Source organism: Balaenoptera physalus, assembly GCF_965194825.1.
Source record: "Balaenoptera physalus genome assembly, chromosome: 4".
NCBI lineage: Eukaryota > Metazoa > Chordata > Mammalia > Artiodactyla > Balaenopteridae > Balaenoptera > Balaenoptera physalus.
This window is the reverse complement of record NC_138891.1, coordinates 8697573-8718325: the sequence shown is the minus strand read 5'-3', so window position 1 is coordinate 8718325 and position 20753 is coordinate 8697573.

Below are 20753 nucleotides of genomic sequence, written 5' to 3'. Positions count from 1 at the left end.
AATAGTCAGTTAGGATAAATAGGAAATTGACCTTCCAGTGATAAAGATGATCAGGAAATGACTTTCTTCAGCCCTGTTTAGGAAAGGCAATGATGAAGGGAACAGTCCTCGTTGCCAGAGTACTTGGCAGATTGTGGTTCATTGCAAAATGGACCCAAATTCTTCCCATCCCTGGATGCATATCCTTTTGCAATATAACTTCCCACTTTTCCTATCAAGAGGTGGATTTTATCTTCCCATTCCTTGAACCTGGTCTTGGCCACATGACTTGTTTTCATCAATGGGACACTGGCAAAAGTGATACAAGGAAAGACTTGAAAAGTGCTTGCACAATGGACCTTGCCCTGTCTTGCTACCCTTGGGAGCTTTGTAATCTCCACTGTGTGAAGAAGCCAGGGCTAGCCTCCTGGAGGATAAGAGACACCTCAGTTGACAGTCAGCACACACTGACAGCCTTCCCACCTCCATACATGGAAGTTCATCCAGCCCCCATCAACACTCAGACTTGTGAGCAATAATTAGATGGTTCTTGCTTTCAGCCCCTCTGTTTCAGAGTGGCTTGTTATGTAGTGAAAGCTAACATACAGTGTGCTATGGGCTGAATGTTTGTGTCTCCAAAACTCATATGTTGAAATCCTAACCCCCAAAGGTGATGGTAGGTATTAGTAGGTGTGGCCTTTGGGAGGGTCTTAAGTCATGAATGGGATTTGTGCCCTTATAAAAGAGGCTTCAGAAAACTTCCTAGCCCCCTCCACCATGTGAGGACACAACAAGAACTCTGATACCTGGAAGAGGGTCCTCACCCCACGATGCTGGTACCTTGATTTTGGACTTTCAGCCTCCAGAACTGTGAGAAATACATTTTCAATGTTTATAAGCCACCCAGTCTGTGGTATTTTGTTACGGCAGCCCTAACAGTCTAAGGCACAGAGCATTTCTCTTTGAAAGCACTTTATACTTTCACTTTTAGGGGAGTGTCAGCTTCGCTCCTTCTGCAAAATTCTTTGAGGGCAAAAAGAGTTTTTTGCTCACTGTAGCAGATGCACCTTACATTCCTCATCAGATTCTTTGGGCTAACCTGCCTTCTGGCCCCCAAATCACTTGCTCGGCTGCCACAGCCTCCAGACTCCATATGGGTCCCTGTGATGCTGATGCCTGAGACCAAGAGCTGCCAGCCAGACTTTCTCACTCCTTCCACCACTTCTGGGCTCCAGTGAAATGCCGTGCTTGATCTGGCTTCCAGAGCAGTTGCTGAGGGAGCCGGATGATGCTCCCAGAAGTGCAGGGGGGTTGTCTCCCCGTGGAGCAAACTCGTGCAACAGAGAGGGAGGCAGGAGGGAGGTGAGCAGATGAATTCCCCTTCTTCCCTCCCTCTGATGGGCTTACTGAGAACGGTTTCTCTGCAAAGCCTGTCCGAATAGGTCCCTTATCCTCCGGGCACCCAGCAGTGTCTCTTTCAAGGCTTGTCTTGAGCTGTGGCTCACGTGATAATGTACTGTCTGGGATTGCATCCAGCGATCCCTGCCTCACACCCCTTTTCATCACTCTTCCCATCCTGGGACGTCACCTTCCAAATAAAGCATCAACATTCTATCTCAGGCTGCCTTTTAGCAAACACAGATGGAGATCTTCATTTTGTAGTCTTAGCATTGTGTTTAGGATATCCAAGCTCAGTATTCACTGTTGGAGTGCCTTGAAGGATTTTATCAGAAACACGGTGAAGTGTAGTCCAGATAATTAGACTCACAGAGTCGTATCAGGGCTCTACCACAGTGGCAAAGCCTTCATTATGAGGCTGCTCCCTGTTGGCCATCTCGGGCCATGCATATGAATTAATTGTCGATTAATTTATTTGCTTTTGTGTATGTGATTCACACATGGTTCCAAAATTCAAATAGTTAAGAAGGCAAAACAGAAGTCTCCCTCCCACTTTTCCTTGCCCCTCAATTCCATGTTCCAGAGGAGAACCCTTTTATCAATTTTCTTTTGTATCCTTACTGAGGTGGTCTATGCATATATATGTGTAGATACATCTTTTATTTTTTCATATTTATGATTATTTACATAGTGTTCTGCACCTTGCTTTTTTCCCTTTACCACGTGTCCTGGAGATCATTCCAAATCATTTCCTAAGAGCTGCCCCGTCTTTTTAAGGTCTGTACAGTGTATGGTGAGAGCAGAGTTTATCTAGAGTGATGGATGTTTCAATTGTTTCCACTTTTGATATTGCAAACATGCTACAATGTGCCACACATACATCTCTGAACAACTGCTAAGTTCTTAGGAGTGGGATTTGCTGAGGCGAAGGGGTTTGTGTGCCTTTTACCTTTTGAAATTTTGAAATTGACACTTTCTTAATGTTTGTTTAAGTTCTTGGCTCCAAATGGCCATCGGGATCTTGTGCTAAGTGGACTCTACTGTGTCTAAGAAAGTGGAGGTTTAACCGGCATGTGGGGGGAGGTGTGAGCTGACTCGCCAGACAGAAGAGATGGGGATGGGGTTTGGAGGGGAAAGGGAGGAACTGATTGAAGCAAGGAGACAATTGGAGGTGTGCCAAAAGCAACACCCTTTCATCATTGCGGGGAAGCAAATTCTAGGAGGCATCCCAAGCACCACAGTGATCAAAACGGCAGAGGAGAAGAGGGACTAATTAGGAGAGTAAAGAGACAAAGGCTCCCTCTCACATATGGAGTCGATCTTTAATTACTTTAAATAGGTTAAAGATTCATTACAAACTATGATTTTTCTTCCTGGACATCCTCTGATGGCAAGAGATGCTTTTTCCTTCCCCTCCAAATGGGACACAATCAGAACAGTCACAGTGGCACATATGTTATGTCTTCCAAACCTTAGGGGACTTCCTTCCTCCAAGTGGGGCATCACCAAGGCCCTTTTCCATACTTTTGGTTCTTCTTGCAGTTAGGGGCACACCGACTAACACACAGGCTTGGGGATCTCTCACCCCAGCCGGGGCAGGAGGACTGCAGGGGGAGACGGTCCCAGCACCATAAAAGGCTGGTCTCCAGGGACAGGGTATTGAATAATAAGGGCTCATCTGTTCCCATAGGGGCTCTAATCTCCACCCTTGCTGACCTCATTCTCGCTCCTTTGCACTTGACTCTGGACTTCAAAGGTCTCGCTTTTAGTTCTTTTGTCACTTCAACAGAAGCGTTTCTACAAAGGAGGGAAGATTTCTCTGTCTAAAGGAGGGCATAGAAATGTCCAGGCAGAGGCAATAAAAACACATTTTTGTGAATGTGAACTTCATACCATCAGATCCATCCCTTTGTTGTGTCTCTGTAGTTTTATCTGTCTAGAGGAAAGCATAGATAAGAAGGACCATTACCCAGAAATTACATATTTTAATTGATGAAAAAAGAGTAATGTAATTTAGGACTCTATGATTCAGACCGAGTTGATCAAATGCCCTTTTTAAAAGACAAGACAGCATTTCTACTCATTTAGACACTTTCACATTTTGCCACAATGTGTCCTTGGATGTTTATCATGGCAAAATTTTCCCTTAAGTTCGGCACAGGAATAGAATTGAGGAGGCAGGAATCACGTACTGGGGTAATCCTGGACCATACTGGAAGCAAGCACTCTGAAATATATATTACGGTCACTACCTATTTGAACTTCCTGTCTAGAACAAGCGTAACTGTATGTAGTATGATGGCATCAAGCTGGAAGCACCTACCATAATTTTGTGTTCTCTGTCTTCCAAATGGAATAAAAATAACTCTATCATATTTTGATATAGTCTGGTTAGACTAGTCAGAATTATAACCCAGGTTTTCCCATACTAGAAATAATTATTTTGCATGGTTTGTTCTTCAAAATCTAAGTCATATTAAGGAGACTAAATGGCCTGGAGAGTTTGGATCCATCTAAGAGAAGGAATTAAAAGTATTTAATTTGCTTACTCTCTGTTTAAATGAATGGTCAAAATTTTTATGCTGAGGAAATTTCTTCAAATAAACTCTTTAATGGAACCCAATGTGTATAAAACAAATGAAGGCTGGAGTCATGTCTGCTGCTTGCCCTCCCCTCTTTCCAAATCTAGATGCCGTGGAAACCAGAACTGGGCAGAGCTGACATAGGCTGGCTATCTCTGCATCATCAATACCTGACACAGCGTCTCGCACATAAAGGTGTCCAATAAATGCTTGTGAAATTACACAGAAACTAGTGCTTATAGAAACATGAATATAGGTTGTTTTAGGTGGAAATGTTTACAGTTCATGTTTCTAAAAATTGGTCCAAATAAAAGCTATGTCTTTCAAGTGTGTGTTCCTTGGCAACATTTACAAGGGTTTGTGATACTTATTTTGGGAATGTCAAAAGTAAAATAATTATAAGGGTTGTGATCTGTGTCGAGGCAAATGTAGCTCCTAGGGGGACAGGGGTCCAAAGTAGGATACCTGGTAAAAGTGCCATCTTCGCATACAAAGGTGTGTAGGTGTGCGCATGCGCGTGCGTGTGCGTGTTCATGTGTGTGTGTGTGTGTGTGTGTGTGTGTGTGTGTGATTCCTTGGTCAAGGCTTATGGTAGAGCTGTGAACTGGCAGATTAAGGGAAAAATCTAGCTCAAAGACTGGCTCAGAGAGTGTTTTAAAAATAATTTTGAATTTGCTGCCAGGATTTTGAAAATTGTAAGATTTCACATTTAAATCCAGATTTCTGGTTTCTCTTGGGAAAGTAGAAGATCTAGTAACACAGCGAGCCTGTCTTCCTCTTAACCAGTGGTTCTCAAAGTGTGGTCTTGAGCCAGCAGCATCAGTACTGCCTGGGAACTTGTTAGACAGTCTGGGGCTGGGCCCAGCAATCTGCACTCTCACAAGCCCTCGCGGGATGCTGACGCCTGCTTACCTTTGAGAATCACCGCTCTTGACTATAATCAAGTAGAGCTGGGTGGTGTGTGCGCTTAACACCTGGGCTGTTCCTTTCATTCATCTGGCCCTAAGGAGTCTTTGATGGTTTTTACTCTGTGCATGGATAAGATCACTTAGTAGGAACTCATGAGATTTTCAAACCTCCATTTATGAATCTGAGGCCCCAAAGATCTGAGGTCATGCAGAGACTTTTAGGAACCCAGAACCATCCCATAGCATCTCAGATCTGACCTCCCATCTTCTTCTAGCTGCTGCCCATGTGGCCCTATGAGGAAACTCAATTAGCGCAAAGAGATAAGAGCTTATTAAAGTCCTGGGAAGCAGAGAGCCCTGGTTGGGGTCCCTAATGCATACAAGTAAAATGGTCAGATAAAGCTTTATTTAATTATATTGCAGGCGGGAAGAAGTCACAAGGAATCTTGGTGTATTTAAGTGTGTGTTTTGTAATGAACTTTTCAGAATGTCTGTATGGTTTCTGCCAGTTTGTCAGACAGCCATCAATTACTGTCTCACCCTAAATATAAACAAGCCACCATCAGCAAACATCTACCAAAGCCGACTCTCTCTACATGGGTCAGCATCCTATGTAATTGCCAAGCCTGAACCCACACAGAGGTGCCCTCAAGTGAGCCCTCTGTTTACTCCCCTGTTAGATGCAGATTGTTATGACTCTTACATCAACCTAAGGTTCTTTTATTTTTATCTAAGAAAAAATTTTTTTAGCTCTTTCAGACCCTAAAGATAATGTTTAGCTTCCTGAAATAAACATTTATGAAATAATATTAATCAGTGCTCACCAAACACCCATGTCTTCTTTATTTCCCAGCCCCGAGGCAGATAGGTGAGATTATATGGCTAATTCTTACCAACGGAATGTAAATAGGAGTGTCATTTCAATTCTGGTCTGAGGCAGTTACAAGAAGGTACATGTTCTCTGTGCTTTCACCTTTCCTGCTTTGGTAATTTTAGAGAACTCATGCTGGAGATGATGGAACAGCAAAGGGGAAGCAGCTTGGGTTCTTGATTTGCCATCTGAAAGACCACTGTGCAGAACTCCCTGACACACTTCTGAGTCTGACATGAACAAGAATTAAGCCTTTGTTGTGTTACACTTTGCTCTGGATTGTTTTGCTACAAATAGTCTGTCCTCCCCTGACTAACACAAACTGGCCTAACTGAGAAACTGGTTGGGCTGAGGCGCGTGCTAGGACTTCGGAGGAAGCCATAGGGAAGAGGCAGCGGCTTGGAGTTTACACGTGTGCAGAGCTGGCCCTCGAAGGGAGTGGTCAGCAGCCCATCTGACAGTGTCTGGAGAAGGAGGTTTGCTCTAGACAGGAGTCAGTGTCCAAGAAGATTTGATCTCATGAGCAAGACACAGAAGCAGGATTTTCTGGGCAGTGATAACGCTTGAGATTGTATGAGAGGGATCATGGAGATTCAGGAGAATTTTGTGATTTGGAGAAGGACCCCAGCTAGTTTCTGAGAGGGCAGGACATGAAGCCAAGCCCTTGGAGCCTGAAGGCTGTGTTGAGTGACCAGGGTCCCAAGGAGGATTGAGCCTAATCTCAGAGTTCATGACCCGGAAGAAACAGCTGGGATGGAGGAGGTTATACTCAGTAACTAGAGAAGATTCCCAGTTTGAGATTTGGATGACCAGTTAGATGGAAGTACCATTCCCTGAGATAGGGGGACATGGGATGAGTGGTTAAGATTTGTTAGCACTGAGTTTTGAATATATATGGATATCCAAATGTCAGCAGTGGTGCCCACAAGTAGCTTGGAGTGGCTCATAGCCTTCTCCTAACTTCCATTAGCTTTCTACTTGGCTACCCCAACTATTTTTTCTTTTTTAATAAATTTATTTATTTATTTATTTAGGCTGCGTTGGGTCTTCCTTGCTGCGCACAGGCTTTCTCTAATTGCAGCAAGCAGGGACTACTCTTCATTACGGTGTGCGGGCTTCTCATTGCGGTGGCTTCTCTTGCTGTGGAGCACAGGCTCTAGGTGCACGGGCTTCAGTAGTTGTGGCACACGGGCTCAGTAGTTGTGGCTCATGGGCTCTAGAGCACAGGCTCAGTAGTTGTGGTGCATGGGGGCTTAGTTGCTCTGTGGCATGCAAGATCTTCCCGGACTGGGGCTCAAACTCATGTCCCCTGCATTGGCGGGTGGATTCTTAACAACTGTGCCACCAGGGAAGCCCTACCCCAACTCTTAATACATACACAGTTGTAGTCAAAACAATGTTGTGCAAAGGCAGTTTTTATACTACCCAGTCTTTCCCTTCCCACTAGAGTGTTGTTTCTAAACCTCTCCTAAAGAGAAGTTTGGGGACCTCCACTGTCAAGTTGAGATGTCCAGTAAGCAGTTGTATATACGGGTCTGGAGGTCAGAAGCAGGACTGGGGATGGAAATTAAAAACTTTTCAGTCATTAGCATAACAATGGTTATGTAACTCTTGGAAGAGAAGGGAATTGCCCCCCCTCCAAAGTGTATCTAATGAGAAGAGGACTTAATATGGAAAACAGAGCAGCCTAGATTTCTGAGAACCGGGCTGAGAAAGAAGGTGATTAAAGGAAAAGAGTTGAGAATGGTGTCTAAGAAAATTGAGGAAGAAAAGGTTTCATGGAGGAGAGAAAGATCATCAAAATTATGGGGAAAGTAAGGACAAAAAGGCTGACTTTGGATTTTCCCACTAAAGGTTCATTGTCAGGATTGGTGGGTATGGAAGGCAGATGGAGGAATGAATGGGAGATGAGAAAATGGAGGTCATGGGTGGAGACAATGTCTCCAAGAAGATTGGATCTCAGGGGATAGCTGTCAATAACCAGAGGGGGACTTTGGGTTTGCTACCCCGCCCATAAGAGTCACAAAGCCCCTTCTGATGCATGAGTCAGATCATGTCACTTCTCTCCTGGAACCCTGCCGGGGTCCTCTCTCCTCTCAGCATCAAAGCCAAAGTCCTCAGAGGAGGTGATGGGGTCTGACGTAATCTGTTTCCCATCGGCTTCAGGAACTGTGACTGTTCCCCTTCCTAACTCACTCCAGCCACACCGCTTTTCCTGTTTATACGCCAGGCCTGCTCTTGTCTCAGCCCTGGCTCTTCCTTTGCCTGGAACATTCTTCCCCCAGACATCGTCCCAGTCACTTGTCTCCTTCAAGTCTCGCATTGCATGTTTTCTCAGTGAATAGAATCCTGACTGATCTTTGAAAATGGCCACTCGCTCAACCTCTGCACTCCTGTTTCCGTCTTCTTCATCGTCTTTTTTTTTTTTTAATGTAGTTGATTTACAATGTTGTGATAGTTTTGGGTGTACACAAAGTGATTCAGATATATTTCTTTTCCCTTATTATAAGACATTGAATATAATTCCCTGTGCTATACAGTAGGACCTTGTTGTTTATCTGTTTTATATATAGTAGTGTGTATCTGCTAATCCTGAGCTCCTAATTTATCCCTCCCTCCCCTCCCACTTTCCCCTTTGGTAACCATAAGTTTGTTTCTATGTCTGTGAGTCTGTTTCTGTTTTGTAAATAAGTTCATTTGTATCATTTTTTTTTAAGATTCTACATATATGTGATATCATATATTTGTCTTTCTCTGTCTGACTTACTTCACTTAGTATGATAATCTCTAGGTCCATCCATGTTGCTGCCAATGGCATTATTTTGTTCTTTTTTATGGCTGAGTAATATTCCGTTTTAAGTATGTACCACATCTTCTTTACCCATTCCTCTGTCGATGGACATTTAGGTTGTTTCCATGTCTTGGCTATTGTGAATAGTGCCACTATGAACATTGAGGGTGCCATGTATCTTGTTGAATTAGAATTTTCGTCTTTTCTGGATATATGCCCAGGAGTGGGAATGCTGGATCATATGGTAATCCTGCTTCCTTCTTACTCTGCCTGGCATCACATTTACCATTTAATACATTGTGTTTATTGCTCATTGTCTGTCTTCTCTTGCTAGAATATAACCTCTTCTGAAGCAGGGATCCTTGACCATTTTATTCCTTTGATATATCCCATATAACATAACCACTCACATCTCTCTGGAACAATGCCTGGCACAGAGAAGGCCTGCAATGAATAGTGTTGAAGAAATGAAGGCAATTTTTAAAAATGGAGAGCCTCTATCATATATATGTGATAAGGTGTAGAGGAGCTACTGGATGGAAGGAGGTGGCCATGGGGATAGAACACTGGAGCGGAAGAAAGTCAGTGATTTCCGTGGTGTGGAGGACAGAACTTCAAGGCTAATGTCTTAGGTCAGCGTGGTCTTAGTTGATTAGCACACGGTACCACTGAGTTCCAGATTGTAGGTTCAATTCCCACTTGGGGCCACTTAACATTGTCTCACCCTGATCCTGGGCTGCAGTGTCATCTCACAAGGCATGGCGCTGGTCACAAGGGATGAACAGATCAGGCTGGAGCCTTGTGCATTTGTGAACCTTTCCAGGAAAGTGGTGGCCAGTATTTCAGAAGAAAGGCATATTCTCAGGTTTTCTCTTCTCTCACTTTTCACTTAACAGGTGTCCTCCTAGGAACTGCCCTTAAGCACAGAAGAGGTAGAGAGGAAGGCTTGCCAAGGGAGGGTGTTCTCTCCACTGTCTGCCTCTTGCAGGCTGACTAGGCAGCTGAGTGACAAGAGAGGGGAGCTCTTTGCCCCTAGATGTCGCAAAGCAGGGATCAGATTCCTTCTGTGGGAGCTTCCCCTCCCCTGACCCCCATGTACTCTGTTGACTCCGGCAGGCATGGAGCAACCCTTAGGCTCCACAAAGATAACATAGTAACAGCTTGGCCAGAGCGCCGCATCCTTCCCCAGCTCCGCAAAGAGCCTTGGATGGTGTAGCAACCACTTGCCACCCAAACGGCAGTTATCGCCACCCCCACCCCCCACCCAGAATCACCGACACGCTGCCTGCTAGGTTGGTTGATAGGCCTTTTATTTAGCATTGTGTTAACTTGCTAAACACCGTTTTGGTCTGTGTGACTGGAGAATGTAAAAATGCAGTAGGTGGTTTACAGGAGACGAGTTGCTGGAGAATGCCCAGCGCTCTGAGCCGCGCACACACAATACCTACCCTCCGCAGGGCGGGATTTTCCCTTGGGCTGCGGGGCGCAAGCTCAGAGAGGTCCCCCACCCCTCCCCGTCCTCTTTACGGCTCTCTTTGACCTGCTCCTCCCCTCCGAGCTGTGTGGTGGGCGTACAACTGTTACAAGGAGGTGGCACAGCTGTTTGCTTTGACTGCCTCTGTACCTCGGGGATCCCAGCCATGCCGTTATCATTGCAGGATGAAAATGGCATTTATGCTTTAATAAACTCACCCTATTTCTTTGTTAGAGGGAAAAAAAGGTGGGGGGGATCCCACCCACCACGTTGCCAGCTACATGTCACTGCTCAGAGCACACCACAGTGGCTAATGTTTTCCAAATTCTCCCTTGCATTGGAAATGGAAACCATTAGAAAAATATTGGGATGGTGTGAAGATTTCCCAAACACCTGCCTCTCACCTCTTATGCACATATGCCCGGTTTTTGCAATGCCTGTAGCACTTTTTTTTTTTTGCCATTTGGTGCATTTTCATTTACAAGCACATGTATATTTTATAAGTGTATGTGTACATTCTTCTTGGTGATTTACTTGTAAATTTCCTAAGTGGGGAAGCCACACAAAGGTCGCCAAGCTGTGGACAGAATTAAATAGCATTTCCTAATAGGAAATAATAAAGCAAGCGTCAGAAATGTATAGGCAAGGGGAGAAAATGCATTTTCAACCTGAATGTTATTGAGTGTTTATAATCAAGGAGCTGATCCTGTAGAGGAGGGGGTCAGTCCTCCTCTTCCCTGTCAAATAAATCGTTGCAAGCTCACAAAGTTATCGCTCCAAGGGGCTAAATCTTTCAGCCTTTGCTCTTTTTGGTCCTGCAAAAACAACACATATCCTTTCTGGCACACCTGTTTCTCCCTCCTCCTTGCCTGGTAGTATCTAGCAAAACATATTTCATGGGTTACCTTGGATGGCACATTTTGCTGATTTGACTTGAAATATCCATAACTATGATGGAATTCTTTGCCTGACTCAGAAATCAGCTGCCTTCCAATCCCCCACCTAGGGGACCCCTGTAAATCAAAGGGAATGAATGGCAACATTGACCTCTTGCTTTTGTTGTCATTATATTATTTTTATTAACTAGCCTGTTATTATTTTAACATTGTGAAGCAGCAAATAACTCAATCCGGGATAATGAAATCCATAGTATGAAGGAAGTTTGGAATCAGCAGAACCCTTAGATCTTACATCTCTAGACAATGCAGAGTGACGATTGAAACCTGATAGCCTAGAGTCATCTTAATGATTGTGATGTGCCTTGTTTACTTAATACTTTTGTCTTTTGATTTTAAGATGTTTGAAAACAATGACTGAGGTACTTTGGATGTTTCATATTTTTTTTCCTCAAAGCTTATGTTTTGCTATATAAGCAGGAAATATCTCATTCTTTCACTTATTAAGTATTTTTATTGAATACCTTGTATGTTCTCGGTACTGTTCTAGGTGCTGAGGATAATAGAGCAAACAAGAATGATACCATACTGTCATGGAGCTTATATTATTGCAGGGGCGTCAGACAGTAAAAGAATAAATCAATAAACGAAATAATTTAATGCTTCCTGGGCTCTGAAAAAATCAGACAGGGTTAGATGCTGGTGGCTGAGGGGTTTGCTACTTTAGGTTGAGTGGTCATGGAAGCCTTCTCTGAGGAGGTGACATTAGGTTTGAGAACAGTATGGAGGTTCCTTAAAAAACTAAAAATTGAGTTACCATACGATCCTGCAATCCCACTCCTGGGCATACATCTGTAGAAAAACATGGTCTGAAAGGGTACGTGCACCCCAATGTTCACAGTAGCACTGTTCACAATAGTAAAGACGTGGAAGCAACGTAAGTGTACATCAACAGATGAATGGATAAAGAAGTTGTGGTACATATATACTATGGAATATTAGCCATAAAAAAGAATGAAATAATGCCATTTACAGCAGCGTGGATGGACCTTCATACTAAGTGAAGTCAGACAGAGAAAGACAAATATCATATGATATCGCTTACGTATGGAATCTAAAAAAATAGTACAAATGAACTTATGGACAAAACAGAAAGAGACTCACAGACACAGTAAACAAACTTAATGGTAACCAAAGGGAAAAGGGGGAGAGGGATAAATTAGGAGTTTAAGATTGGCAGATAGACACTACTATATAAAATAGATAACCAACAGGGACCTACTGTATAGCACAGGGAATTATACTCAATATCTTGTAATAACCTATAAGGGAAAAGACCCTGACAAAGAATAAATGTATATGTATATAAGTGAATCACTGTGCTGTACACCTGAAACTAGCAAGACATTGTAAATCAACTACACTTCAAGAAAAAATAAGTAAGTAAATAAGTAAATAAATAAATAAAAAGAAGGAACAGCAGGTGAATAAAGATTTGGGAAAGGAATTTTCCAGGTACAGTACTACTGTAACAGCCTAAGGCAGGGATGAACTTGGCAAGTCTGAGAAGAGCCAGACTGAGCCGGGGCGAGAAGGGTGTGAGAAGGCAGAGAACACCACAGACCGGGTGGCTTACAAGAAACAGAAATTCATTCCTCACAGTTCTGGAGGCTGGGAAGTCTGAGATCAAGGCACCGGCAGATTTGGTGTCTGGTGAGAACACGCTTCCTGGTTCATGGACGGCTGTCTTCTCAGTGGGGCAGAAGGGGTGAGGGAGCTCTGAGGTCCCTTGTATAAGGGCTTTAAACTCACTCATGGGGGCTCCAACCGCATGACCTAATCACCTCTCAAAGGCCCCCCTTCCTAATGCCATTACATTGGGTGTTACGTTTCAACATATGAATTGGGGGTGCACACAGACATTCATTCGAGAGCACTCAGGGAATTAGTATGAGTTATATTTTAAATGCAACAGGAAGCCATGGGTGGGGGGCAGTGGGGTGTAGACAGGGGAAAGATGCTGCAGATCCCCTGCTTCTGGAGGAGCTGGAAGGCTGTGGCTCAGGAGGGTCCACTCTTTTGCGTCCACAGGGACTGAGTGTGGGCAGGGGTACTTCCTTAAAGGAAATCCAAAATGTTATGAACAGAAGGACGGGGAATGGATGGGAGGCAGCCAAAATCAAAGATGTTACGCTGCCAGAATCTTTTCTGAAGACAAATTTTGCAGGTTTTTGTACAAGGGGCAAAAATAGTCATAAAAACATCAGAACATCTGTATCTATGTATCTAAGTATGTATGTATGTACGTATCTATCTATCTATCTATCTATCTATCTATCTATCTATCTATCTATCTATTTACCACCTATCCATCCTTTCCACATGTAAAGGGTCAGAAAAGGGATGACCCCAGAGGGCATTTACTCTCTAGGATTTTTGGAGAATGTGAGGAGAAGGCAATAGCTTTTGCCCAGCAAGGATATATTTACAACCAACTTTTAGAGACTTCATCAATAATAATGAAGATATCCTTCATTTATCCAGTTAGGTTGGGTTTCCTCCAAAGTGGATGTAGAGACAAAGATTTGAGTATAGGTTTTTTATTGAGAGGTAATCCCAGGAACCAGAGAGGGACGAGGGAGTCAGTGGAACAAGGAGAGCCGGTACTGTAAATGGCGTATTAATGAGGGGTCGCCATTGTAGACAACTGGGGACCCTCTGTGCAGGATCTGCTTTGGAACTGTGTCACCAAGAGGAAGGTGGCTGGGATATTTATCCACCAATTTCCATTCCTCATCATTTGAGGGTCTATCCTGGGGTATTAACTCCCTGTTTTTTCCAGTCTGCTCAACAATACAGGGTCCAGAGAGCACTTTCAAGAAGAAAGAAGCAGGAAGCTGTTGACATTTATAGGTACTGCTGGTGACATCGGGGGAGGGGTCCAGCATATGAACAGGACACCTATATGGAAATTTAAGGAAACCTCAGGTGTAAATGATGCTGGTGATATCCTGTTGTAGGTTCCCATTTCATGACCTCAAGGAGAATCCTACTTATTTAGGGCAGCCTCACCGCAGACCCTGTGATGGGGTGGTTTTTAAAACCTCGTGCAGCAGCTTTCATAGTAACTGTGTCCATAGTTGCAGAGCCTCTGCATTTGAGGGTCCCCTTACCTTGTGGGTCCCTCTGTGATACCTGCCTTCCTACTCCCTTCCCATGTCTAAAGATGGTGGTCATTTCTTCAGGCTGAAACTTCGAATATGCAGTTGGCTTCCTGGGACATCAGGGAATTTCTGAGAGTGAGAGAGTGTAGTGGAGGCCTTAGGGCCCTGCCAGAACGCCCCTCAGGATGCAGGCACTCATCCCCCAGCTGCTGGGGTATGTGGCTGCTGGTAGCTCACAGTTAAGACGTTATTCAGGAATTGCTGTCACCAAAGACAGCACCCTCCCATCAGGTTACACCCCCTCCCAGGGGCAGCCTATATCCAGTGACTGGTTGATGCAAGGGTACAAAGGCCAGGTCCCCTTGCTTCAATTCAGGGGCAACCCTGGAAGAACCAGCCTAGCTCTGGGGCTCGCTGAAGTGTAGGCTGAGGCCTCTGCTGCAATTGCATCCAAGTCTGACCTCCCCCTCTTTCCAATTCTGCTTCCTTCACTCCGCCATAGATGTTGACTCCCCACCAAAACACACCCCAATACATCTCCTGCACCTAAATCTCTGCGTCAGAGTCTGTTTCCTGAGGAATATGACTTAAGGGTCTAATGAGGGGCAACTGTGGATGCCTTCTTACCTGGCCCTCATATTAGCCAATAACAGCTGACAGAGTCTAAAAGGTGGCCCATTGAGATTCCTGGAAACAGGAAGGTCCTTGAGACTATTGGTTGTTTGGGGAGGTCCAAGAGTGAGCACTTTCATTGCAGAGCCCTTGATATCATTCCTGTAGTGGAAAAGAGCCCTCCAGATACCCAAGGAGTCATAGTAAACAGATGGCACCCCATGGCTCCCGAAGCTAGCCGAGTTCAGAACAGTCTGTCAAAGTGGTGAAATGTTTCCCTGAGATTTTTATGACTGTAGAATGTTTGAAGGCCAACATATATCAAGAAATGTAGACAAGGAAGGACAGCCTCCAAAAGGGGGAAGGAAATAAGAAGCCTTTAAGTCTTGGATTTAATATTCTTGGAAACAGAAATGAATGATTTAAAGCTCATTTGTTTATGTTTGTTTACCATTTGGTGCCTAGTGTTCCTGGGGCAGAATTTGCTTCACAATTTTAGGATTCTATTTTACATACCAATAGCACCTTACACCTTCTGTATTTAGTGCATTTCATCCAGAGACCATAAGACTATCCATCTACAGAGACACACTCTCAAACTCACGTTTGTGTACACAGTGAAGCTAATATTATACACAGGGAGGGAGAAATATGAAGAGACCGACCTTAATAAATTCTTTGTTATTGAAATAAGTTTTTGGAGAAAGGTAAGCATAGTGCAAGAATTTCTATAAACTTTTAGAGTCTGCTTGCCCAAATGACTGAGCAAACCACAATATGAGTTTTCATTTTTCTCTTGTTTCCTACCAAACTCAACCCTGCATTGGTGGACATTGAAAATCAAGCAGTGGGAATTATACCCTATGTTCAATATTTAAATTTTATATCTGCAGAGCATTGATGACTGATTTAACTATCAAATTATAATGTTAAGGAAATTTATGGGAAAATGATTTTCTAGGTGTTCTAAAAACATAGTACTGTAGGTTGATAATCGCATAATAAGTTTAAAAGGACATCTGTGCTGGCATAGACACCGAATTTTAGACTCATGTGAATTGACACTAACTATGTAAGAAAACATTTTATTATATTCAACTTCAAGACACCAAGATCAGGAGCTAGGTTTTATAATAACAGCAGCTCATTTCAAATTATTTTACTTTATGAAGCTTTGCAATGATGTGACCATTTCTGAATCTAATGGATTCTTTCTACCCCAAATATTGAATTCGGTGAAAAGAGGCTTCAGACATCAAGAATTTAATATCGTATTAATGACGATGCTCATTACAATGTTGCATATAATATTGAAATATGGGGACAACTTAAATGTCCATCAAAAGGGGAACGGTTATATAAATTATGGTATATTTATGCAATGCGTTCTTGAATAAATATACATCTATTGGCCATAGAAACATGGCCATGTCATATTATTGACTGATAAAAGCAGATTATAAAGTAGCATAAATAGTATAATCAATTTATATATAATTGTATGTAGATGGATAGATAACAGCAAGCACAGAAATATTATATATACTTCTACATAATAGTGAGTGGTTCACCAAGTGATAATTGTGATTATCTCTACCTAAAGAGTAGAATTTCAAGTGACATTTATTCTTTGTAATTTTTTTTACAATAACTATACATTAATTTTACAAAAAGAAATTAAAACTGTATAGCATCTGTCACCATATGATCCAGCAATCCCACTCCTGGGCGTATATCTGAAAAAGATGAAAACTCTAATTCAAAAAGATACATGCACCCCAAAGTTCATAGCAGCATTATTAACAATAGCCAAGGGGAGGGATAAATCAGGAGCTTGGGATGAATACACTCACACTATTATATATAAGATAGATAACCAGCAAGGACCTACAGTATAGCACAGGGAACTCTACCCAATATTCTGATAACCTATATAATTAAAGAATCAAAAAAAGAATGAATATATGTATATGTATACACTTTGAATCACTGAATTATTTTGCTGTACACCTGAAACTAACACAACATTGTAAATCAACTATACTCCAATAAAATTAAAACATTAAAAACAAAACAATAGCCAAGATATGGAAACAACCTAAATGTCCATCAACAGATGAAAGGAGATGTGGTGTGTGTGTGTGTGTGTATATATATATATATATATATATATATATATATATATATATATACACACACACACACACACACACACACAATGGAATACTCCTTAGCCATAAAAAAGAATGAAGTTCTGCCATTTGCAACAATGTGGATGGTCCTAGAGAGTATTATGCTTAGTGAGTTTGAGTCACTAAGCATTTTTATCTTTGAGTGGAGAAATAGAAAGGTACGAAATAATTTACATTAGGGCTGTTGTGTAGAATGTAGATTGGTTCTCCTTTTAGTGTTGCAACTTTAACAAAGATCACAGCAGCTTCAACACCACATCCAATATTCATTGATCACATACTATGTGCTAAATCCTGTTCAAGGCATTTATGTGTAATTTTTATCCAAATGATGTTTGTACACAGTATAATAAATTGAAAGAATGGGAAAAAGAAGAGAAAAAAGAAGAAAAATAGTACTACAAAGCTTATAATGAAATACTATTTTCTTGTTCCACCCTCTCCACCAGCTTTGAAGTCCCCCTCCCCAGAGACAACCACTTTCAACTATTTTAGTTGTTTCTTCTGCTATTTACCTCCATATTTTAAAACAAGCTTATATTTCTATGTCTCAAATTTTCCATTTTAAATATTATTTGCTGACTTCCTACCTTGGAAGATGAGGATTCAGCTTACCAATGGCATCTTTCCCAACTCCCCCTCATTTCATTAGAGTTATGTCAAAGCTTTTGAAAAATTCAATTTCAGCATTTGCTTTATTATGACCTTATAAATATTACAGATGACATTTTTATGGCACCTTTGATTTTTCTTGGAGTTAATAATTTCTTCACATTTTAAAAAACTTAGCGCTCTACAGAACTATCACTAATTCTTTCTTCAAGCGCTAAAAGCTGTAACACTCCTCCCAGTTCAATGAAACAGGTATGAGTTACTCTTATTTTTTGTTCCTCTGGAGACTAGAGCCCTCAGTCCTGTTCATGTATGGATGAGTCACTGCATAGCTGTCATTGGAGCCCTCATTTCACCATCACCTTTGGAATTGCTCATTTCTTGGTCCCCACGTTTTCCTTTTTTGGTTTTATTTCCTTGTTTTGTTGGGTGACATACTAATGTGCTTCCTGAGAAAGGATGCATGAGAGGTAAAGTTTTTGAGACCTCGTATATCTTAAGATGACTTTATCCTATCTCATACTTGACTGGTAGTTTGGCTGGGTATAGAATTCTAGTATGAGACTCATTTTCCCTCGAGGTTTTGACATCATTGCTTTATTTTCTTCTAGATTTTGGTGGTGCCATTAAGAAATCCAGTGTCACTATTGTTGCCAGTCCCTTGAATAGGATCATTTTATTTCCCTTCAGAAAGTTTTTAGGACCTCTTTTTATGTGCTATCTTGAAATTTCAGTGTGGTCTGACTTCTTAGTCTGTTTGGGCTGCTGTAACAAGATATTGTATACTGGGTAGTTTATAAACAACAGAAATTTATTTCTCACAGTTCTGGAAGTTAAGTCCATGATCAAGTCTCCAGCAGATTCTGTGTCTGGTGAGATCCCACTTTCTGATTCATAGACAGAGAGCTGCCTTCTTACTGTGTTCTCACAGGTGGAAGGGTGAGGGAGCTCTCTGGGGTCCCATTTATAAGAGCACTAATCCCATGCATGAGGAGCCCATCCTCATGACCTCATCACCTCCCAAAGGCCCTATATCCAAATACACTGGGAAAATAGGTTCCAACATATGAATTTTAGGACAGTAATAGTCCATAGCACTAAATAATAATTTTTTTAATTTATTGTGCTGGATACTCTATAGTCCCTTTCAATCTGGAAATTCATATCTTGCTATTCTGAAAAATTTCTCCAATGGTTTCTTTTTTTTGTTTTTGGTTAATGTGTTTATTATTTTAGGTAAAATCTGAAACATTAAGCAGGTTGTATATCAACTAAGGAAATAACATTAGCAACTACTATCGCCAGTGAGGTAAGAAACATACTTTAGAATACCTTCATGCTCAACATATCAGTGATACCAAATTACAAGAGTAAAAAAGGTTCAAATTCTTGCCACAATGGTTTTTCTTGCCAATGGTTTTTTTAATACTTTCTTCCCATCTCTCTTCTCTGTTCTCATTTTCTGAAATTACTGGATGTTGAACTTCCTGGATTTCTTATGTCTTTTTTCCTATTTTTGACCTCTTTATATATTTTTCTCCTTCCTAAAATATGGTCTCAACTATATATTTCAACCTTTTCAGTACTTTTTTTCAGTTTCTACTATTATATTTTTGATTCCCAAATATTCTTGTGTGGGCTCTGGAATCAAACTACCTATGTTCATAACCTAACTCTGCTGTATGATCTTGGCCAAATTACTCAACCTCTCTGTGCCTGTTTTCTCATCTGTAAAATAAGGATAACAGAACCTACCTCATAAGGTTGTCACGATGATTAAATGGTTTAATATTTGTAGAGCACTTAGTGTTTTGTATTGCCTGGCATATACTGAGTTCTGTGTAACTATCAGATAAATGCAATCAATAAATAGCACCCTGCCCTTATTTCATGGCTGTTAAGACCTCCACTTATTTTTCTTGAAACAGTATTGCCTTCTGCATTGTTTGTGTTTCTTTGTTACTTGTTTGTTTCCATCTTTCTCCTTCATGTTAGAAGCACTTCTCAAATGTCTTCTGTTGTTTGTTTGTTTCCATCTTTGTCCATCATATGAGAAGGACTTCTCAAATGTTTGGTGATTTTTGGGTGTAGATTTATATTTAAGATAAAGACTATGTAAAGCCAACTTGAAGCTCTGTATGTATTTGTTTTCTATTGCTGCCCTGACAAATTACCACAAATGCAAGTCATAAGACAGCACAAAGATATTACCTTACAATTCTGCAGGTAGAAGTTCAACATGGGTCTCACTGGGCTATAGTCATTGTGTTGACAGGGCTGCCTTCCCCTCTGGAAGCTCTAGAGGAAAATCTGCTTTTTTTGGCTTTTCCAGTTTCTAGAGGCTGCCTGCATTCTCTAGGTCACGGCCTCTCCTCCATCTTCAAAGCCAACAATCGCAGGTTGAGCCCTTGATATCCCTCACCTGCTTTCATAGTCACATTTCCCTCTGACTTTCCTCTTCGCCTCTGTTCTCTTCTTTAAGGATCCTTGTGATGACATTGGGCCCACATGGATAATCCAGAATAATCTCTCTATTTTAGGGTTGGCTAGTTAGCAGCTTCAATTTCTCTTTATCATGTAACTTGACATATTCAGGTTCCAAGGACTAGGTCGTGGACAGGTAGACTTTATCCTAAACTCTAGTCTCCAGTACCAGGACTCTCCTCCTCCCTCTGTTTGCCTGGTGATCCCAAGTCAGAGACACTTAAGAGACTGAAACTCCAATCTCTTTCTGAGGTCAGAGAGGGACAGTTAGTTGTCTGGCTAAATGGAGTATGGGAGGAATGCTAGAGATCTGATTCCTCCTTATGCAAACATTTTTTCTCTTTTTTAAAACTTACTTTTGACATAATTTCAGACATATTGTGAAAACTGCATTCAGTAATAGAGTTTCCTTATTCTCTTCACCCAGATTCCCCAGAATCACCCAGAATGATAAACAGTTGCTTTATCATTCTCGCTCTAAGTGTAAAAGCAAGCTGGATCCTGTTTTATTGACATATGCATTAGTTTCCTACTGCTGTATTACCACAAACTTAATGACTTAAACAACACAAATTTATCCTCTTTTCGTTATGAAGTTCAGAGTTTTGAAATTGGCCTTACTGGGCCAAAATGAGGGTATTGCAGGACTACCTCCTGAAGGTACTAGTACTTTCTGGAGGTACTGCCTTCCATTTCCTTGCCTTTTCCAGCTTCTGGAGGCTGCCCACATCCTTTGGCTTGTGGCCCCATTCATCCATCTTCACAGCCAAAAAAATAGCATCTCCAAGTC